Source organism: Oncorhynchus gorbuscha, linkage group LG07 (assembly GCF_021184085.1).
Source record: "Oncorhynchus gorbuscha isolate QuinsamMale2020 ecotype Even-year linkage group LG07, OgorEven_v1.0, whole genome shotgun sequence".
In the NCBI taxonomy this organism is placed as follows: domain Eukaryota; kingdom Metazoa; phylum Chordata; class Actinopteri; order Salmoniformes; family Salmonidae; genus Oncorhynchus; species Oncorhynchus gorbuscha.
Genome location: NC_060179.1, coordinates 23,749,974 through 23,773,916, shown reverse-complemented (window position 1 = coordinate 23,773,916; position 23,943 = coordinate 23,749,974).

Sequence of the window (23,943 nt, the reverse complement as noted above, 5' to 3'; positions counted from 1 at the left end):
GGGTGCCTATCATTTTGGTCCTGACTGTGTATCGCTACCTATCCCAGATTCAAATGAATGCACACACCAAGTCCCTCTCTCTAGATTAAAGAGTGATCTCTCTGTCCTACCTTTTTCCTGTTTTAAATGGCTCTTGCCTGGCCTTGAAATTAGAAAATATGCATCAGGCACGGATACATTTCATACATTTTTGTATCAAATAATTGTCAGTCAATTGTCACCGTTGTGCCACTTACTGTATACCCTTCTGTTTCCTATGACCAAATAAGGGATTTCTAAAGGTGTCATCAACAAAGCCTTTTGCTTTTAAGAGAACATCTCCACTATAATAGTCTTCTTCTTCGATCATCATTATGACTGGTAACAGTTACCATAGAGATAAGGTTGAGTCTGAACCAACAGATACTGTACACCCACTCAATTGTTATGAATGTACAGTATCTCTGTAGAACATCTGCACTCCGAGACCTTGACACGGTCCATGATTCACCCACCACAACGTCTGGTTGGACCTCAGACATAGTTGGGTGTATAGTCAAAAATGGAATCCAGCATCCAGACCCCCAAGAGCCTTCTGTCTGCCTGAGGGATGCCTTTTATGGTGGGGAGGGTCGATAAGAAGACTACTCTTAAATTCCCTTCCCATTAACGGCACACACTGATACAGACGAGTCACAGACATGAGTGATGCTATGTGAAGCCAAACCACTGATAAGGGAGGCTATCACAACTAGTCTTACTGTTATACACAGCTGGGGGGTAATGACAAGCGTCTGAGTGGTGTTAGTGGGAGATGGGAACCGGCTCTACCATTGTCTGGCCCTGGTAATTGAAAAGCAACTTCCCAGGCACCTTTTTTGAAGCCAGTGTGGGACAGCGTGTTGAAGTGGGGTTGTGGATGTGCTGTTGAAGCGTTATGGACGTGTTGTGGATGGGTTGTGGACATGTTGCGGTAGTATTTTTGAAGTGTTGCGGACGTGCTGTTGTAGTGTTGTGGAAGTGTTGGGGAAGTGTTGCGGACGCTTGTGGATGGATTACCTGAAGAGGCTGCTGAAGGGTTGGGATCTCAGAGATGCGTGCGCCCTTTCAAGTGGTGTTTTTGGAAAACAAGGAGTGACACAGGAAGGTTCCCATGCCACAATGCGGCTCCAGTGTTGCTGCTTTTATGAAATACTGTTCAAAGGAAAGAGAAAGCCACACACCGCTCTTGCTAGTATCACTTTTTAAAAATGTCATTCAAGCTTCTTGGCCTCTTGGCCTTCATCAGAGCTGTTCAAAAGAGTTTAATACAGATCAAACAAGAGAGTAAGGTCTGCAGCTGGACAATTATCATTATTTGGTTTGGATATTCATCCAACTCTGAACAAAATCAAAAGTAATGTGATAGGTCAGGAGATGAATGTTAAAAGCAACAACTGTTTTTGGGATAAAGGAGCAATAAAATATTTTCTGGACACCTCTTCCTGACAGTCAAAGGTCCTGAAAGAGGGGTCCAGAAAAGTCTGATCCGCAGCCACTCCGTAAAAGATCATATAAAACATGCTTTTGACAAGCTGTGAATCACAAAGCAACTCATATGAAGGGCCTAACACTCACATTAAAAGTTATGGGAAACAAAGTCCTCACATCTCGGGTTTCACTAAATACTTCATCTCGTGCTAATTAGCATCATCTCCCCCATCCTATGATTTCAGAGGAAAACAACGCCTTGATCCGTCCCACAACAAAAAATGTTTGGTCACAGTTAACAAATTACAGCACCGCAATCACATCCAATATCATATCATAGCAGGAATACCCAAAAGAAAACAGTTGCCGTTCATCTCAAAACACACACACAGACTTGGAGAGGGAGAAAGGGAGTTCACACAAAGCCAAGTTTAGGGGATCGCCATGGTAGCCTGTATGTTAATGGAGGGAAACAAACAGTGTCTGAGAGAATGTGTTGATAGTGAGAGACAGAGCGAGTCAGAGAGAGAGAGAGGTAGAGAGAGAGAGAAAGAGAGAGAGAGAGTAAGAGAGAGAGAGAGAGAGAGTAAGAAAGAGAGAGAGAGAGAGAGAGAGAGAGAGAGAGACAGTGAGAAAGAGAGAGAGAGAGTAAGAAAAAGAGAGAGAGAGAGAGAGAGAGAGACAGTGAGAAAGAAAGAGAGAGAGAGAGAGACAGTGAGAAAGAAAGAGAGAGAGAGACAGTGAGAAAGAAAGAGAGAGAGAGACAGTGAGAAAGAAAGAGAGAGAGGCAGTGTGGGGCAGTAAAACTGCTGCTGCAGATTAACGTGGAAATCCAAGGCCTATATGAGTCAGACAGGACACACTGACACAACACCCTCATCTTTCTATGGACCACTGTGAGAATCTGGGACAATATACAGTAGCCTTCACTGACATCAAGAGGCATCGGAGAACTAAATCTATCTGTTAGATATGGCTGCTTGGAACTTAAAAGTTTGAATGGGTAGCTGTTGGATACAATGGGTTAACCTAAAAAGGTTGTCAGATAAACTAAATCTAACCGCATTATTAGAGACGGTGACACTGGGATTTGTATGTAGACCTGTAAATAAAAGTGTATTATTGTGTATTCTGGAGGTAAACAGGGTCTGCCTGAAAGCGTTCTGTGGTGAAATTTACAACACCACACAGACCCCAGCCAGGACTTGGAAACATCTCCCATACAGCAGGTGGTAAAGCAAGTAGACCTCAAGATAACTCCTCCACTTCAATAACGGGAGGCCCAAATCTGTTATCGAAACCAATTTAGAAGATGAACAGGCTCTCCAACGAAGAGGAGAGCTGCTTTTCTGACTGCATGACTTCTGTTCTGATATACACTACAGTTCAACATTTTGGGGTCACTTAGAAATGTCCTTGTTTTTGAAGGAAAAGCACATTTTATGTTAATTTAAATAACATCAAATTGATCATAAATACCGTGTAGACATTGTTAATGTTGTAAATGACTATTGTAGCTGGAAACGGCAGATTTTTTAATGGAATATCTACATAAGCGTACAGTGGCTCATTATCAGTAACCATCACTCCTGTGTTCCAATGGCACATTATGTTAACTAATCCAAGATTATCATTTCAGAATGATAATTGATCATTAGAAAACCCTTTTGCAATTATGTTAGCACAGCTGAAAACTGTTGTGCTGATTAAAGAAGCAAGAAAACTGGCCTTCTTTAGACTAGTTGAGTATCTGGAGCATCAGCATTTCTGGGTTTGATTACAGGCTAAAAATGGCTTTCTAATGATCAATTAGCCTTTTAAAATTATAATCTTGGATTAGGTAACACAACGTGTCATTGGAACACAGGAGTGATGGTTGTTGATAATGAGCCTCTGTACGCCTATGTAGATATTCCATTTAAAAGAATCTGCCGTTTCCAGCTACAATAGTCATTTACAACATTAACAATATCTACAATGTATTTCTGAACAATTTGATGTTATTTTAATGGACATAAAATGTGCTATTCTTTCAAAAACAAGGACATTTCTAAGTGAGCCCAAATTTTGAACGGTGGTGTAGCTTGGAGTGAAACTAGTGTGTGTGTGTGTGTGTGTGTGTGTGTGTGTGTGTGTGTGTGTGTGTGTGTGTGTGTGTGTGTGTGTGTGTGTGTGTGTGTGTGTGTGTGTGTGTGTGTGTGTGTGTGTGTGTGTGTGTGTGTGTGTGTGTGTGTGTGTGTGTGTGTGTGTGTGTGTAATTCAAACTGCCCTCAGAAATCTTGCACACCATCTACTGTTGCACCATAGCTCCCATGTTTTCAATCAAAGGATTCAGCACTGTAGCTGTGACTGCAATATGTGGCATAATTAATATGCTATAAAGAGGTAGCCAAATGTAATTAGGGACATGCCAGGAGCCTTCCCCAAAAGACAAATCTGTTTTTCTCATTAGCAAGGTTTCCATCCAATTGGCAACAGAATTTCATGTGAATATTCAAGCATTTGCATGAAAACAATGTGCGTATTTTCCCACCACAGATACAGTATGTTTCCATCAAACTGACTTGTTGCAGATAAGAATCTGTGTGTGATGATGAAGTGCACATACAACTGACTTTTTTGGTTAAATTCCCATGTACCGAATAAAAAATGGAAGTTGAATTGGTTTCCATCGTATTTTCAACTCTACCGATGGTTTTGTCTAACAACTGTTGCATTAAATAACACTCTGGTCTTGGCACGTGCGCTCTAACCAACAGCTCGCAGATACACAGTACGGGTATAGACTAGTTTAGGCCAACATGATGAGATGATTAGAGATAAGAGAAAGATTATTTGTATTTGTAAAATGGCAGCCAAGCAATCGATCATCATGTCACCAGAATAAGACCCTCAATATTTATTGGAAAGGAGCATCAAGCTCATCACCATGTACTTTCATCACCCTGTGAAGTTCTTTACAACTTATTTAATTTGTAGTCTAATAAACTCCATATTTTCCTGAGTCGTAGTGGGAGGAAGGACCACACAACATATTATTGCGTGTCTCCAAGTTTACTTCGATATGATGGTTATTATATTTGATCATAAAAGTGTCCCCCCCGCCATTTCGCACAGCTAACACTTTTCAGCTTATTTTACCAGGTTGAATGAACAAATTGTCTGTGGAAATATATTCAATTTCACCAACATTTCATGTTCCCATTAGCCTGGTCGTGACTTTTTTTTCATGCGTCAGGTAATTCATCCACAATAAAATGGTTGGATGGAAACTTGGTTAATGATCCTGTGGCGGTTGAGAAATGCGTGGTTTGCATTGACGCAAAGGCTGGTTTCACTGAATTCAACAGACAGCGGATTTAAATAGAAAGGATGTGATTCATGGGTCACAAATAATGCTGACAATAGTTACTCTGTTCTGCACGGGCTGCCTTCGGAAAGTATTCAGACCACTTCACTTTTTACACATGGTTACGTTACAGCCTTATTATAAAATAGATTAAATAAAAACAATCCTCAGAAATCTACACACAATATTCCATTATGACAAAGTGAAAACAGGTTTTCAGAAGTTTTTGCAAATGTAATAACAAATTTAAAAGATAAATACCTTTTTTGCTTAAGTATTCAGACCCTTTGCTATGAGACTTGAAGTTGAGCTCAGGTGCACCTTGCTTCCATTGATCATCCTTGAGGTGTTTCTACAACTTGATTGGAGTCCACCTGTGGTAAAATCAATTGCTTGAACATGATTTGGCCACCGGGCCAAACTGAGCAATCCAAGAACCCAATGGTCACTCTCACAGAGCTCTAGAGTTCCTCTGTGGAGATGGGAGAACCGTCCAGAAGGACAACCATCTCTCCAGCACTCCACCAATCAGGCCTTTATGGTAGAGTGGCCAGACGGAAGTCACTCCTCAGTAAAAGGCACATGACAGCCCGCTTGGAATTTGCCAAAAGGCACCTAAAGACTGACCATGAGAAACAAGATTCTCTGGTCTGATGAAACCAAGATTGAACTCTTTGGCCTGAATGCCAAGTGTTTCATCTAGAGAAAACCTGGCACCATCTCTACGGTGAAGCATGGTGGTGGCAGCATCATGTTGTGGGGATGGTTTTTAGCGGCAGGGACTGGGAGACTAGTCAGGATCGAGGCAAAGATCAAAAGTACAGAGAGATCCTTGTTGTAAACCTGCTCCAGAGCACTCAGGACCTCAGACTGGGGTGACGGGTCCCCTTCCAATAGCACAATGACCCTAAGCCCACAGCTAAGACAACACAGGAGTAAGGTGAATGCACCAATTTGTAAGTCGCTCTGGATAAGAGCGTCTGCTAAATGACTTAAATGTAAATGTAATGTAAAATGAGTGACTTCAGGACAAGTCTATGAATGTCCTTGAGTGGCCCAGCCAGGGCCCGAACTTGAACCCGATCGAACATCACTGGAGAGACCTGAACATAGATGTGCAGCAACGCTCCCCATCCAACCTGACAGAGCTTGAGAGGATCTGCAAAGAAGAATGGGAGAAACTCCCTAAATACAGGGGTGCCAAGCTTGTAGCGTCAAAGCCAAGAAGACTCGAGGTTGTAATCACTGCCAAAGGTGCTTCAACAAAGCACTGAGTAAAGGGTCTGAATACTTATGTAAATGGGATATTTGAGGTTTTTTTAATACAAATTTATGAAAAACAGTTTTTGCTTTGTCATTATGCGTAGATTGATGGGGGGAGGATTTTAAAAATCTATTTTAGAATAAGGCTCTAACATAACAAAATGTGGAAAAAGTCAAGAGGTCTGAATACTTTCACTGTATATCGATCTTTAATAAGGGAAGGGAAAGAAGTTGGTCCTGAAGTGGACAATGTGACAACTTTTGGCTGGGGCTCTCTTTTCTGTCTCCCCCCACACTATTCACCCCTTCTCTGTGAATAACAGGGACCCCTCCCCACCCCGTGCGTGTATTGGCTTGACCCCCCAACCCCTTTGTGAGTAAGTTGTTTTGCACTATAATGAAGTCATTTGACAGAGCTGCACTCTCTTTGGGGTCAGGGGTTGTGTTTCTCATGTCATGGGGATGAAACCCCACCCTCAACCAGTGGAGATAAGGTGTATGATGATAACATAGCTTTGTTTCCTGTTAGACTGCACTAGTGAGGGATACTGTTCCATTGGATGCTACTTATGGGCAAGTAGGCTCCCGAGTGGCACAGTGGTCTAAGGCACTGCATATCAGGGCAAGTGGTGTCACTGCAGTCCCTGGTTCAAATCCAGGCTGTATCACATCTGGCCATGATTGGCCCAGCATTGTCCAGGTTTGGCTGAGGTAGGCCGTCATTGTAAATAAGAATTTGTTTTTAACTGACTTACCTAGTTAAATCTATATTTTTTAATGAAGTATCTCAATAAGACATGGTACCATGGAAGTCCCTTTGCTTGGCTATGTGGTTTGTCTGTATTTGTGATAGCAATGACTCGGGTAATCTAAAAAGTGTCATTTTAACCTGAAAGCCTTTCAGGTAATGGTTTCAACACTGTAACACTGTACAAATTGTGCCCTCAAAACATAATTGTATGAGGTAAATTTAGTCCAAATTGATAAACAATATGACATTTCCTCTTTTCTTTTTTGCATATGCTGCAGAAGTGCTGTTTTATATCTGAGTATTTGATAGCTCATGTGTTCCAAACAGTGGAAATGTATTTCCACTCAATGGAACTTTGAACTAGGCAAGCCAAGCATGTTCTAAAACTTTTAAACAAGATTTCAATGCTATGGTTGCACAGGCAGGTGATCTTTCAACCCATTTATTTGCTGGAGAACCTATGTTGTCAGAGGGAATTTTAAATACAATTTAACTGAAGATATGCTACTCTGTCAGAGAGAAAGTGAGATAAAGATATATACTGTACATATATATATATATATAGAGAGAGAGAGAGAGACAGAGAGAGAGACAGAGAGAGAGAGAGAGAGAGAGAGAGAGAGAGAGAGAGAGAGAGAGAGACAGAGAGAGAGGCTTCTTGACGTAATGGAATGGGAGTCAGGGGAGGAGTGAGGAGTGCAGCCAGATACTGTTCATTCATCCTGGCCTCGCTTTGCCACCACAGCTGCCTGTGGCTCTGCCCTGCTGAGGGGGAGAGGAGGGCCACGCTCAACGCCCCTCCACGAGCAAGCGAACCCTTGTCCGATGCCCACACACTGCACCCACCCACGCAGGCATAGACATACATACATGTGCACACACACACACACACACACCTCGGAAGGGGCAGCCAGATTAACAGCCAGCTCTGGCTCTGGGGGCAGCAGTGTTTTTTGAAGTCCCACTCTGTGATAACTGATGTTTGGCTGCCATTCATTCCAGTCAGTGGGTGGACATGAACTCTTCAAGGGAGAGTTCACCTTGGCCCAAGCATTAAGTTATGCCCAGATGCTGACACATACCTTAGCTGCCCCTGCTTCCATCCCACCACTAAGGCTAAGGAAAACAGAACTGGTAAACATGGAGAGACTGAGAGATTCCCCTGCCCTGGCATTAGGAAAATATATTCACTGCTTTTCCTCACAAACCCCTCCCTCTACTCCACACGATTAAAGTCGTTACCGAAACATTTGCGGGATATTTTCAGGATGAAAATAAACAATTTTTCTCTCAAAGTGTTCCAAACACACATTTATTTTTCAATCCCTACATGCGGGCAGGGTCAGAAGGAATGTTGATTTCAAAATGCTGTAACCCCCACACCTAAACTCTGATTTTGTTTTCTTTTATAATGCTGTTTTGATTTCTATATCACCCACAGTACACGTAGTACAACAGTTTATTTTGGTTAGCTTTACAAGTGAACATGATTGCATTGCAATCAGAAAGTTTATTTGAATGACAGTTTTAACATGTAAGCAAACGTAACATTTAATGCAGAAATAATGTAAATGGACAATGATTCAAAACAGAAGTCATAAACTCTCTTCTGAAAAGAGAGTAACACGTTCTCCAATGCCTTTTTGAATGAATGACCCTTCAGCTGAATTTGTATAATCTTACTAACATGTCCATAGGGTCTATACTTCATGACTTCTGCAGTCAACCGAAGGCTGTTTCTCAGCAATGTCAAGATTGTCATACACATAGTTCTGTATACAGCAGGCAACATAATGAAGCAATTATCTTAGGCAACAATCTCACAGATCACAAAACAATGCACGGCCATTAGAGAATTCCTTGGATACAAAATTTGGTGTGAGTTCTTTAAAAGACTGCAAAGTACACCAAATTGTATATATTATAGTTCCAATTTCTTTGAGACTTTGCAAGAGTTTTTGGCGTGGCAACATATCTTGTGCACCATATTGCTTCAATCCATCTTCCCGAAAACAAACAATTAGAACTTAGTGAGATTGATGAATTGAATCTTCGGGGAGGCGTTTTGGGATGGTGTGTGATCCAAACGACTGCTTCAGACATCTCTTTTTGGACAACCAAACCTCTTTACCTCATGCTTGATGTTCTGAAACAATGCCTGGAATCATACATGAAGTCAATGAGTGTGAATGAGTTCTCCATCTCGGTAAAGTGGGCACTGGAAAAGGCAGTATAGTTGATCTCTTATTCTCTATAGTGAGTGACTCATACTTGATAATGGATCAGGAGACATTTTTCCAGGCGGGGAACAGAAACAGAATCAAACAGGAAAAATAACACAGAGGGGTTTCACAAATCTACACCACACTCTTAGAAAACAAGTTGCTATCTACAACCTAAAAGGGTTTAGAAGATCCCTTTTTGGTTCCAGGTAGAACCCTTTTGGTTCCATGTTGAACCCTTTCACAGAGGCTTCTACATGGAACCCAAACAGGTTCAACCTGAAACCAAAAAGGGTTCTACTTGGAACCAAAGAGGGTTCTCCTATGGGGACAGCCGAAGAATCCTTTAAGGAACCCTGCATTTTCACTGTTAACAAGCTGTGACGGAACGCTGTGTATAGCTTGGCAAGCAAGCAACCGGCCTCTCTTAGAGGCTTGAAATTAACTGAGAGGATGACGACCTTCAGTGCATTCAAGCAATTAAAGCATAACTGTGTGTGTGAATGGGAATGAGGTTCTGTAAATGTGCGTGCAGCGAAGACAACACCTGTAATTCTCAAGTGAGATAATCAAAGTATAGACGGATATTGTTGTTGGTTGATGGTCAAGGTCACAGATGAGGAGCATTAGGTAAGTAAAGCATCGGTCCCACTTCACATGCATGCACGCACGTATCACACATGGGCGCGCATGCACGTAATGCTAGCCGAGGATTTCATTGTGTTTAACTCCCCCTCCATGACCACCATTCAACAAGTGTGTCACCCCCATACTATCCTCCATTATGCCCACTTCTCTCCAAAGGCCTAAATACATGTGTTATTCAATATACTGTATGTTATTCAAAGGCTATCAGGTAACTCCATGTTCTAAGTAATCTGAAAGCCCCTCTAAATCACCTGCCAGGTCAGTCATTCAACAGGCATCAGCGCCTTATTATGTCTAACCAACCTTGAGCACTTCTCCTCTTTATCTCGGGAGAAGTAATGAAGTGAGTAGGGGTTTGTTATTGTTCTGACTCATGTGTCAGTAGCCAGTTTAAGTTCGAGTGGGGTGAAGGGGTTCCTGCAAAGGCTTATGTTACTTTCTGCAGGAGGGGAGACCGGAGGCATGGCCATCTACACTCTGTCACTTTCGTCTCACATCCCCTGTGAACTAGACCTCGACCCTGTTATTCAAAATGAGAGAACGGAGAATGTGTCAGCAGGGGCATCTTTGGAAGTCCACACTCTCAGCTCAAGGGTAGGTTATGACAAAATAGAATCAAAACATATTTCTAGATCAAGACTAGTTGAGAATATCACCAAAGTGATCTTTCTTTATTGATGACAATACGTTGTACTGTCCCAGTACTTTTAGAGCTCACTGTATATGCTAAGCTGACCCTGCTAACCTGGAAAATATAGCATAACATACACTTATAAAACAAAAGCATATAGTATATGCCTGAAACAATAGAGGTTTGGCACTCTTCCAAAAGTTCTAACAAACAAAAAATATATAATAATGGTCCAACTCCCCCCCCCTCTGCCCCACCACCCACGTGGAACCTTCGGAGAAGAGGCAGGGGCAAGGATATCGTCATGGCGATGATGATAGACGGCCTCTTCTTTACCCAGTAACCACATCTCTTTCCCAGTCACCACATCTTTGACACCATCTCTGATTCCATGACACATCCACACCATAGGAAGAGAATCTCAGAAACAGAGGGATATGGAAATGGGTTACACAATGCGTCAACTGGGAGTCACAACTCCAGCCAAATAGGTTTCATAGGTTTCATTGCAAGGGAGGGAGGGAGAGTTGGTTTTATATGTTGATGAATGGCAGTGTTACCATAGTGTAAGCCAGAACAGAACCCCTGGGGGCCCATAAATATGTGAGTGAGAGTAGGATGGATTGATAAGACGTCTCCTGTACATGAATTTGACTCCCCAAAGTAAAATAAGTAGGCTTACATAGCACTCAGACAGACATTGGTAAAGGTCATTCAGTCCATTACTGGGTTGCCAGGTCTTCCCGCAATGAGTTTGTTTTCACAGGAGCCCCATGGCCGTCCCTGGGCCCAACATTGGCCTGCCACTCTCTTTCCACTGATCAAACGTCATGGCCATGGCTGCCGTTGCTTGACATGGAACACATCTGGGCCCAGTTAGTGACTAACAAATCAAATCAAATCAAATTGTCTTGGTCACATACACATGGTTAGCAGATGTTAATGCGAGTGTAGCGAAATGCTTGTGCTTCTAGCTCCGACCGTGCAGTAATGTCTAACAAGTAATCTAACAATCGAACAATTTCACAACGAATACCCTATAACCCCCAAGTGTAAAAGAATGAATAAGAATATGTACACATAAATATATGGATGAGCGATGGCCGAGCAGCATAGGCAAGATGCAGTAGATGGTATAGAGTACAGTGTATATACATATGAGATGAGTAACGTAGGGTATGTAAACATTATATAAAGTGGCATTGTTTAATTGTGGTCCTTCTGTAGCTCAGTTGGTAGAGCATGGCGCTTGTAACGACAGGGTAGTGGGTTCGATCCCCAGGACCACCCATACGTAGAATGTATGCACACATGACTGTAAGTCGCTTTGGATAAAGGCGTCTGCTAAATGGCATATAGTATTTAAAGTGGCTAGTGATACCTTTATCACATCCAATTTTTAATTATTAAAGTGGCTAGAGATTTGAGTCAGTATGTTGCCAGCAGCCACTCAATGTTAGTGATGGCTGTTTAACAGTCTGAAGGCCTTAAGATAGAAGCTGTTTTTCAGTCTCTCGGTCCCAGTTTGATGCACCTGTACTGACCTCGCCTTCTGGATGATAGCGGGATGAACAGGCAGTGGCTCGGGTGGTTGTTGTCCTTGATGATCTTTTTGGCCTTCCTGTGACATCAGGTGCTGGAGGTGTCCTGGAGGGCAGGTAGTTTGCCTCCGGTGATGCGTTGCGCAGACCCAAGGTCTATGGCGTTAAACGGTCGAGACCCAGGGTCTTGGAGGGTACTATGGCGTTAAATGCTGAGCTGTAGTCGTTGAACAGCATTCTTACATATGTAGTCCTCTTATCCATATGGGTAAGGGCAGTGTGCAGTGTGATTGCGATTGTGTCGTCTGTGGACCTATTGGGGCAGTAAGCAAATTGTAGTGGGTCTAATGTGTCAGGTAGGGTGGAGGTGATATGATCCTTGACTAATCAAATCAGTTTATTTGTCACCTGTGCCGAACACATTGAAATGCTTACTTACAGGCTCTAACCAACAGTGCAGAAAAGGTATTAGGTGAACAACAGATATGTAAAGAAAAAAACAACAGTAAAAAGACAGTGAAAAATAACAGTAGCGAGGCTATATACAGTAGCGAGGCTATAACAGTAGTGAGGCTATATACAGTAGTGAGGCTATAACAGTAGCGAGGCTATAACAGTAGTGAGGCTATATACAGTAGTGAGGCTATATACAGTAGCGAGGCTATATACAGTAGCGAGGCTATATACAGTAGTGAGGCTATATACAGTAGTGAGGCTATATACAGTAGCGAGGCTATAACAGTAGCGAGGCTATATACAGTAGTGAGGCTATATACAGTAGCGAGGCTATAACAGTAGCGAGGCTATATACAGTAGTGAGACAATATACAGTAGCGAGGCTATAACAGTAGCGAGGCTATATACAGTAGCAAGGCTATATACAGTAGTGAGGCTATATACAGTAGCGAGGCTATAACAGTAGCGAGGCTATATACAGTAGTGAGGCTATAACAGTAGCGAGGCTATAACAGTAGTGAGGCTATAACAGTAGCGAGGCTATAACAGTAGCGAGGCTATATACAGTAGCGAGGCTATATACAGTAGTGAGGCTATATACAGTAGCGAGGCTATAACAGTAGCAAGGCTATAACAGTAGTGAGGCTATATACAGTAGCGAGGCTATAACAGTAGTGAGGCTATAACAGTAGCGAGGCTATAACAGTAGCGAGGCTATAACAGTAGCGAGGCTATATACAGTAGCGGAGGCTATAACAGTAGTGAGGCTATAACAGTAGCGAGGCTATAACAGTAGCGAGGCTATATACAGTAGCGAGGCTATAACAGTAGCGAGGCTATAACGGTAGAGAGGCTATATACAGTAGCGAGGCTATAACAGTAGTGAGGCTATAACAGTAGCGAGACTATATACAGTAGCGAGGCTATATACAGTAGCGAGGCTATAACAGTAGCGAGGCTATAACAGTAGCAAGGCTATAACAGTAGCGAGGCTATAACAGTAGGGAGGCTATAACAGTAGCGAGGCTATAACAGTAGCGAGGCTATAACAGTAGTGAGGCTATAACAGTAGCGAGGCTATAACAGTAGCGAGGCTATATACAGTAGCGAGGCTATAACAGTAGCGAGGCTATATACAGGCACCGGTTAGTCGGGCTGAATGAGGTAGTATGTAGTCTCTCAAAGCACTTCATGATAATTGAAGTGAGTGCTACGGGGCGATAGTCGTTTAGCTCAGTTACCTTCGCTTTCCTGGGAACAGGAACAATGGTGGCACTCTTGAAGCATGTGGGAACAGGAGACTGGGATAGGGATTGATTGAATATGTCCATGAATACACCAGCCAGCTGGTCTGCGTATGCTCTGAGGACACGGCTAGGGAAGCCATCTGGGCCGGCAGTCTTGCGAGGGTTAACATGTTTAAAGGTTTTACTCACATTGGCTGCGGTGAAGGAGAACCCACAGGTTTTGTCTATAGGCTTGGAGCAACAAAATGGAGTCATGGTCAGATTTGCCGAAAGGAGGGCGATCGAGGGCTTTGTATGCGTCGTGGATGTTAGAGTAACAATGATCCAGAATGTTGCCAGCCCGGGTCACGCATTCGAAATGCTGATAAAATTTAGGGAGTTTTGTTTTCAGATTAGCTTTGTTAAAATCCCCAGTTACAATAATTGCAGCCTCAGGATATATTGTCTCCAGTTTACAAAGAGTCCAATGAAGTTCTTTCAAGGCGGTCGAGGTGTGTCTGCTTGGGGGGGATATACACGGCTGTGATTATAATCAAAGAGAATTCTCTCAGTAGATAATGCGGTCGGCATTTGATTGTAAGGAATTCTAGGTCAGGAGAACAAAAGGATTGGAGTTCCTGTATGTTGTTATGATCACACCACGACTTAATCATAATGCATACACCCCTGCCCTTCTTCTTACCAGAGAGATGTTTGTTTCTGTTGGCGGAATGCGTGAAGAAACCAGGTGGCTGTTCCGACTCTGATAACATATCCGGAGTAAGCCATGTTTCCGTGAAACAGAGAATGTTAAATCTCTGATGTCTCTCTGGCAGGAAACCCTTGCTCGAATTTCGTCTACCTTGTTGTCAAGAGACTGGACATTGGCAAGTAGTATGCTCGGGAGCGGTGAGCGATGAGCCCGTCTACGGAACTTGACCAGAAGACCGCTCCGTCTGCCCCTTCTGCGGCGTCGTTGTTTTGGGTCGCCTACTGGGATCCGATCCATTGTCCTGGGTGGTGGTCCAAACAGAGGATCTGCCTCGGTAAAGTCATATTCCTGGTCGTAATGTTGGTAAGTTGATGTCGCTCTTATATCAAATAGTTCATCCAGGCTGTATATAATAATCAAATTAAATCAAATGTTTTTCTATAGCCCTTCTTACATCAGCTGATATCTCAAAGTGCTGTACAGAAACCCAGCCTAAAACCCCAAACAGCAAGAAATGCAGGTGTAGAAGCACGGTGGCTAGGAATAAACTCCCTAGAAAGGCCAAATCCTAGGAAGACACCTAGAGAGGAACCAGGCTATGAGGGGTGGCCAGCCCTCATCTGGCTGTGCCGGCTGGAGATTATAACAGAACATGGCCAAGATGCTCAAAGGTTCATAAATGACGAACATGGTCAAATAATAATAATCACAGTAGTTGTCGAGGGTGCAACAGGTCTGCACCTCAGGAGTAAATGTCGGTTGGCTTTTCATAGCCGATCATTGAGAGTATCTCTACCGCTACTGCTGTATCTCGAGAGTTGAAAACAGCAGGTCTGGGACAGGTAGCACATCCGGTGAACAGGACAGGTTTCCTTAGCCGCAGGCAGAACAGTTGAAACTGGATCAGCAGCACGGCCAGGTGGACTGGGGACAGCAAGGAGTCATCATGCCAGGTAGTCCTGAGGCATGGTCCCAGGGCTCAGGTCCCCTGAGAGAGAGAAAGAAAGAATTATAGAGAAAATACTTAAATTCACACAGGACACCGGATAAGACAGGAGAAATACGCCAGATATAACAGACTGACCCTAGCCCCCCAACACATAAACTACTGCAGCATAAATACTGGAGGCTGAGACAGGAGGGGTTAGAAGACACTGTGGCTCCATCCGATGATACCCCCGGACAGGGCCAAACAGGCAGGATATAACCTCACCCACTTTGCCAAAGCACAGCCCCCACACCACTAGAGGGATATATTTAATAAGACTTCAGATTTCCTGGGGTAGCAACGTAAGAAAGAGTACATAAAACAATAAAATACTGCATAGTTCCTAAGAATGCGAAGCGAGGCGACTATCTCTGTCGGCGCACTTCACACAGACCCTCAAAAAGGAGCACAAACGCGGCACATGGATTATTTTTCTGGCGAACAAACACAGCAGATGTTAATAGGTGCTATAGCTACTTTTACCCCACGCCGACTATTTTCTCCTGTTAAAACAAGAGTCCAGAGTCCATTCCCACCTGCAAAAGGTGTTTCCACAAGAGTCTGAAAATTAGAAAAAGTGCTACCAAGTCAAAGGCAATTGAGACAGAAAGGCAAGGGACTCTAACCACAGTGGGGACAATGTACGCTGTAGACCTAATAGGTAGTGACTGGGGAAACCAAAGTTATTATGCTAAATTGCTGAATTGGAAATTTGAACTTCGTAGCAGTAATCAGAAGAGTCCCAGAGAAATCTATCTACCAAATCTTTTACACTACAAGCCAGAATAAACTGGTTTCATGTCAATTTCTTCAGAATCATTCTGGAATGCTTTTCATCGTGATGACATTAAAACTCCAACGCAGCCTGTGTGAAGTGAGACCTGACAAGCATGAACACAGCCCAAAGGACCAATCCTTTGTCTGATTACTCTGCTGAAGTTCTATGAGACTCTCTCCACATTTACTGCAAAACTAGGGGTCATACCGTCTTAACCCCGGTGTCCTGGCTAAATTCCCAATGGGGCAACTCATAATGCATGATCACCTCATCATTCACAGCTTATGGTGGGCATTCTTATGTAAAATGGTCACCATGCACCAACCAGGTGGGTGTTATTGTAAAAATGTGTGGTGGATGGGGATGAGTAATCCCTCGTATTGTATACAGTACAGCATGATGAGACTAAATGAAGAACATGTTATTGTGATTAATTCAATGGTCTGGGAAGAGAGCACAATAGCTCAAAACCACTATCCCAGTTTAGCACAGGATAATGTGTCCAACAGAAAGTTCATTGTCTCAGGGATTACTTTCCTCCATTCAGTAGTCATATCCTCTCCCACTGAATTACATTTAGACTTTTTACCCCATGTTATTTTTCCTTATCACACAGAAAGACTTACTAATACCCACAGCATGACAAATGGCTTCCACCCAAACAGTAGCCTGTTGATATGATGTCATCTACTCATTTGAGCTGGTCAACTTGACTTGACAATAGCCCACTAACTCCACTTAAACTACCTTGGATCATATTAAATGAGTCTCCTTCCTTAACACTGGCAGTGTATACTTAAATCGATAGAATACCCGATACAATTGACCTCATTTACTAGATACCTAAAGTAGTAACTAAGTACTCCATGGACTTAATAAAGGGTCCGTTTCCTGGACACAGATTAAGCCTAGTGCTGGACAAAAAAATGTCTCGATAGAAAATCATAATTTCAAGTTTTTAGTCTAGGACTAGGCTTAATCTGTTCCCAGGAAACCTGCCCCAAATCATGGACCAAAGCTTTGTGTTGATTTACCAAACTACAGTTGAATGCAAACAATGGAAGTGGTAGGAGGACCCCGTTAGCATGCTCCCCTGTTAGCATATTAGCCAATATACTGCCCGGTTTAAGGGGACCACATGCAGTCTTCCCACCACTCTGTCATATCTCCAGGATGGTTGCCTAATTCCACACCATGGTTTGTCAACATAATGGCAGGATTTCCCACGTACCACCTTGGCTCTACACACCGTTTGTTCCGCTGCTTTAAGGGGTCCAACCTACTCTGAGACCATTAATGGACGATTCTACACCAGCCTAAAAGTCCTCAAATATTTTTGCTATCTCAGATTGTTCTGTCAAATTTCACATAGTAACTGCATTGGGAGGATGGATGTTTGACATGCTTTTTACATTTGTATCACAAACCATGTTTTGGAAAATCATGATCAAAGTGGCCATTTTAGGCCCTTTTAAGACCTATACATGACTCCTGTAAGATGATCTGTGAATCATATGATCTGTGATGATCTGTGAATCGGATGATCTGTGAACTGTACATGATACAGACATCTTGGTGTCATTATACTCCTTAGTGTGCTCTATAATATGAAGTATATCCACATTCTGAAATCCAATTTTTGCATTCACTTATAAAACACAAAAAATATATTTTTTAAACTACCCTTTTGATTTGGATATTTTTTAAAACATATTGTTTGTAACAATATACTCTTCAAACATGTCACATTTCCAGAGTGGGCTCTCTGATACTTTAAATGATATGACCGACTTTATACATAGAAATTGACATGATTAACCAATCATAGGCATTGTTAGTTAGATTACTTGTTGGTTATCACTGCATTGTCGGAACTAGAAATTGCATTAACATCTGCTAACCATGTGTATGTGACAAATAAAATTTGATTTGATTTTTAGGCTGTCACACCCTGATCTGTTTCATCTGTCTTTGTGCTTGTCTCCACCCCCCCTCCAGGTGTTGCCCATCTTCCCCATTATCCCCAGTGTATTTATACCTGTGTTCTCTGTTTGTCTGTTGCCAGTTCGTTTTATTTCGTCAAGCCTACCAGCGGTTTTCTCTAGTTCTGTTTTCTAGCTTTCCCATTCTTGACGATTCTGCCTGCCCTGAGCCTGCCTGCCATTCTGTACCTTGTCACTCCACCCTGGATTACTGACCTCTGCCTGCCCTTGACCTGTCGTTTGCCTGCCCCCTTGTTTTTGAAATAAACTTTTGTTACTTTGAAATTGTCTGCATCTGGGTCTTCTCCTGAGCCTTGATAATAGCCCTACTTCAGGATTGTTTGCACATTTAGCAAGTCACCAGCTGAGGGAGTTCCCTTTGAATCCTTTTTCATTCATTATGTTGGTGGTGCTTATAAAATGTATCAACCACTCTGGAAATGGTATGTACTTGTAGAGTATATTGTTCCAAACAATATGTCTTAAAATTAACAAAATCAAAAAGATGTGTAAAACAATTTATAAATCATCATAATTGGACTGGATTAAGAGTGAAGGAAGGACCCTTGAGTTCCCTGAGGAAACAGGCTTTTCCATCCTCCCTCCACATGGATTGTACAGGAATGCAGGCTTAAAACGCATCATAAATCATAAATTCCTGAACCCATCCCAGTCACATTTAAGGCACTCTCTGTGCCATACAGTCTTTTTGGAGACACCTTGTGTTCGCTCTGAAATGAGGACCCGAGGAGGAGTGAAAGCATCTGTGTTTTCCATCCTCAAATTCATCAAAATCTATACAACAATCTAATGATTCGTGGGGACCTTGTCTGGTTGACAAAAACTGGGGCAGCAGTGTTGATACCATCAGTTAAAATGTTTGTTGCTTATGCAGTCAGCCCTTTGACCAACTTTTCTTTTTGTAAATATAGCAACATCTGCATTCATAGTTTGACTGACAGCACTTTCTCCTCAAGTCACAACCTTTGTGTTGAAATTCAGTTTGTCTGTGGAGCAACAGTCTGAGCCAGTCGAATGGGAATGCCTTGAGAACAGGGGGTGGGTCCATATCAATGGATCTAAGCTTCCTGGTCGGGTTCCCTTCAGGGGGTGTTTAGACATTAAGTTTAGTGTTTGTCCACAGATGCTACTGTGAACACACACACTCCCCCTCTCCGTGAACACCAGGGACTCTGAACACACACACACCCCTCACATCACACACTACTCCCATCTTTGTTTAAGGGCACAGCAGGGAGGGACAGGGAGGGACATACGGATGTAAACCAGACCCCAGGCAGGGTGGCAAAGGGGGGCAGTGGGAGGGACACACCTTCCGGAGGGGACACACACACACACACACACACACACACACACACACACACACACACACACACACACACACACACACACACACACACACACACACACACACACACACACACACACACACACACACACACACACACACACACACAGTATGTTTGTATTTTGTGTGTGGTGTGTGCATGAGGCTGTGTTTGTGTGTGTGTGTGTTCACTGTATATACATTGGCTTTGATGTGTCTGGCAATGGAAATGAGGCATTCAAACAGGGCATATTAGCCTGGCAAACCCTATCGTGCCTTTAGGGGCCTTTTTCATAACAGCTACACAACAGCTACATAACAGCTACACAACAGAGAAAACTCAGTCTTTCTGTTCAAAAGCAGTTCAATTAAAGCTACTTCTAGACAGTCATGCAGGTCTATTAGGATACATAAAAAGATCTATCAACACTCATCAATAAAAAATGATGCATGGCATCTGAGAATGATATCTGGCTTTCAGGGGCGGACTGGCCATTTGGCATTTTGGGCAAATGCCATATGGGCTGGTCCTTTTTTAGACCAGTGGGCCTGTCTAACTTGGATTTTTTGAGCAGAATTATAATTATCTGGCTAATTATGGCCTGAAGGAAAATAATTAGCCAGTGTGTGGGCCTGGAGGAAAACAATGGGCCAGTGGGCCTCCTGATTGGCGCAGTGTAAGGCACTGCATCGCAGTGCTTGTGGTGTTACTACAGACCTGGGTAACTGGGAGAACCATGAGGTGGTGCACAATTGGCCCAGCATCGTCCGGGTTAGGGGAGGGTTTGGCTGGCCGTGATGTTCTTGTCCCATCGCGCTCTAGCGACTCCTTTGCCTGGCCGGGCCCCTGCGCGCTGACACGGTTGGCGGCAGCGTAGCCTAGTGGTTAGAGCGTTGGACTAGTAACCGGAAGGTTGCGAGTTCAAACCCCCGAGCTGACAAGGTACAAATCTGTCATTCTGCCCCTGAACAGGCAGTTAACCCACTGTTCCCAGGCCATCATTGAAAATAAGAATATGTTCTTAACTGACTTGCCTGGTTAAATAAAGGTAAAATTAAAATAAAATAAAAATGGCAGTTGTAAGGTGTTTCCTCCTACACATTGGTGCGGCTAGCTTCCTGGTTAAGCGAGCAGTGTGTCAAGAAACAGTGTGGCTTGGCAGGGTCGTGTTTCGGAGGACACGTGGCTTGACCTTTGCCTCTCTTGAGTCCATATGGGAGTTGCAGTGATGGGAAAAGACTGTAACTACCAATTAGATATCACAAAATTGGAGAGAAAAAGGGGTAAAAAAAATAATTAAAAAAAAAAATAAAATCCAGGGCCGAGTTTTGGTCCCAGTCCGCCACTGCTGGCTTTAGTTACTTGGGACAAAGTGACCTGACATCTGGAAGGCTTCTTATGCTTCTTTTGCCCCTGGTGAACTGCAAATCACCCCTTTATCCCTCAAATAATTTCTCTGCTACTAATAAATATTTGAAACTATATGACAGAGAAGTTGCTGCTAAATTATAGTAATGATAACATTCTTCCTAACAAATGTGCCCATTTGCTTTTGCTATTACAATACAGTTGATCTGTTTCTATATAAATGGTGTATGAATAACACATCAGTGAGTGACTACTGAGAAGTGAACAATGTGGGCTAGCTGGACTGCCTGCCTGTCTCTTTCGCTCGTGTTTTTCCATTCCACCTTTGGGAGGAAACTGATAGTCAGAGGTAGCAGGAAAGCCAGGCGCCACTGATAAAACTAGTGTAGGTTCACTGTAATAGAGTAAGATAGAGCAGTACAGGTGGTCTTTCCATTTGGCCCATTATGGTGTGTCATGCTGGAAAACTATTACTGAACAGGTTACAGAAGAAGGTCAACACATAGATCCTGTCCATGTAGATCTAATCTTCAGGTGGATGGGGATCTAAATTACATTGAACTTTCTTAGTCTCTGGGGTGGTGGAGTTTGTGTGTGTGTGTGGAAGTCCCCACCAGAAGTCCCCACAAGAAAGGCAAACACATTTTTCTTTACCAACTGGGGACATTTAGTTAGTCCCCACAAGGTCAAATTTTATTTCTAGGGAGTTTCAGGTTAAAGTTAGAATTACATTAAGGTCTAGCAGTTATGAGCTAGGGTTAGTTTTAGGGTTAGGATCTAGAGTTAGGTTTAGGGTTAAGGTTAGGTTTTTGGGTTAAGGTTAGGGTAAGAGTACAGGTTAGGGTTAGGTTTAGGGTTAGGGAAAATAGGATTTTGAATGGGACTGAATTATGTGTCCCCACAAGGTTAGCTGTACAAGACTGTGTGTGTGTGTGTGTGTGTGTGTGTGTGTGTGTGTGTGTGTGTGTGTGTGTGTGTGTGTGTGTGTGTGTGTGTGTGTGTGTGTGTGTGTGTGTGTGTGTGTGTGTGTGTGTAGGGTTCTGGGGTTAAAGATGAAAGTCTTTTGCACTTCCTCTCCCAGAAATCTGCAGTGTAATCAACTCTCTCCAAACTATATACACTGTTGTAATTGAACACAAATAATTCACAACCGGTAGTATAAACTCCATAATGACCATGACTCAGCCCTGGCAAAGTAAAGCACGTTGTTTGTTCCTGTTTACTCTCTGAGTAGCATCCTAGATAGAGGCAATTAAGAACTGGGTAACACACACACACACACACACACACACACACACACACACACACACACACACACACACACACACACACACACACACACACACACACACACACACACACACACACACACACACACACACACACACACACACACACACACACACACACACACACACACACACACCATTAAGACATGTCTCGGAGTCTGGGATAACAGATAAACTACCTTCTTCCTGTTAGAACTGGGAGAGGAGAGTGAACCAACAGAAAAAAACAGATAGGCAGGACATCTCCAATTACATCTCTGTTAAAACCATTTAGGGCTTGGAGGATAAATGGCTTGTCAGCGCTATATCAGTCAGTTGACTTACATGTTCCTCATGTTGGCTTTGGACACAGTCTGGATTTTTCTAATACTATTTGAAATCCTTTCAACTACTTTAGCTGGGCTTGATTGAGCTTGTCTGAGGCAATGGAACCAATCGAATAGTTGCAAACAGCAAACTCCATCCATCTAGCACTCGAGGCAGGCTTGTGCAAAAACTAAACATATTTGAAATAATTGAAATAGCATTTGAAACCAGGTCTGACGGAGGGTGAAGTGGGGTCATTTCGTTCTTGTTCAGAGGAGAAGTTAACTTAATGAGCTCATTGGCTTTGATCTGTATTTTGAACTAATGTCTTGGGGTGAAAGGGTGTTTGTAGTGTGTCCCGCATTAAAACATATTCTGAATTGCTGTCAGATTTTGTCAGACTAACCACTGTCCAATGTAAGATAGGAACACACACTTCAATCTGACAAATTGAGAGATTTCCTTCAATGATCATTAAATTTAATTTGGTTGTGGTTTCAAACTATATCACATTATTCCCGTACAGTATCTGAATAGTGTGAACAAACTAATATCTCTGTTCAATGGATAAAACAAAACCTTGTCCTAAATCAAATCAAATTTATTTATAAAGCCCTTCTTACATCAGCTGATATCTCAAAGTGCTGTACAGAAACCCAGCCTAAAACCCCAAACAGCAAGCAATGCAGGTGTAGAAGCACGGTGGCTAGGAAAAACTCCCTAGAAAGGCCAGAACCTAGGAATAAACCTAGAGAGGAACCAGGCTGTGAGGGGTGGCAAGTCCTCTTCTGACTGTGCCGGGTAGAGATTATAACAGAACATGGCCAAAATGTTCAAATGTTCATAAATGACCAGCATGGTCAAATAATAATAATCACAGTAGTTGTCGAGGGTGCAACAGGTCAGCACCTCAGGAGTAAATATCAGTTGACTTTTCATAGCCGATCATTGAGAGTATCTCTACCGCTACTGCTGTCTCTAGAGAGTTGAAAACAGCAGGTCTGGGACAGGTAGCACGTCCGGTGAACAGGTCAGGGTTCCATAGCCGCAGGCAGAACAGTTGAAACTGGAGCATCAGCACGGCCAGGTGGACTGGGGACAGCAAGGAGTCATCATGCCAGGTAGTCCTGAGGTATGGTCCTAGGGCTCAGGTCCTCCGAGAGAGAGAAAGATAGAAAGAAAGAGAGAATTAGAGAGAGCATACTTAAATTCACACAGGACACCGGATAAGACAGGAGAAATACTCCAGATATAACAGACTGACCCTAGCCCCCCAACACATAAACTACTGCAGCATAAATACTGAAGGCTGAGACAGGAGGGGTCAGGGGGCACTGTGGCCCCATCTGATGATACCCCCGGACAGGGCCAAAGAGGCAGGATATAACCCCACCCACTTTGCCAAAGCACAGCCCCCACACCACTAGAGGGATATCTTTAACCACCAACTTACCATCCTGAGACAAGACCGAGTATAGCCCACAAAGATCTCCGCCACGGCACAATCCAAGGGGGGGGCGCCAACCCAGACAGGAAGATCATGTCAGTGACTCAACCCACTCAAGTTCTGATTTTTGCAATGATACGTAGATTAGGAAAAAGCTGTCCTTGAAACAGTCTTGATATGTTCGTCAA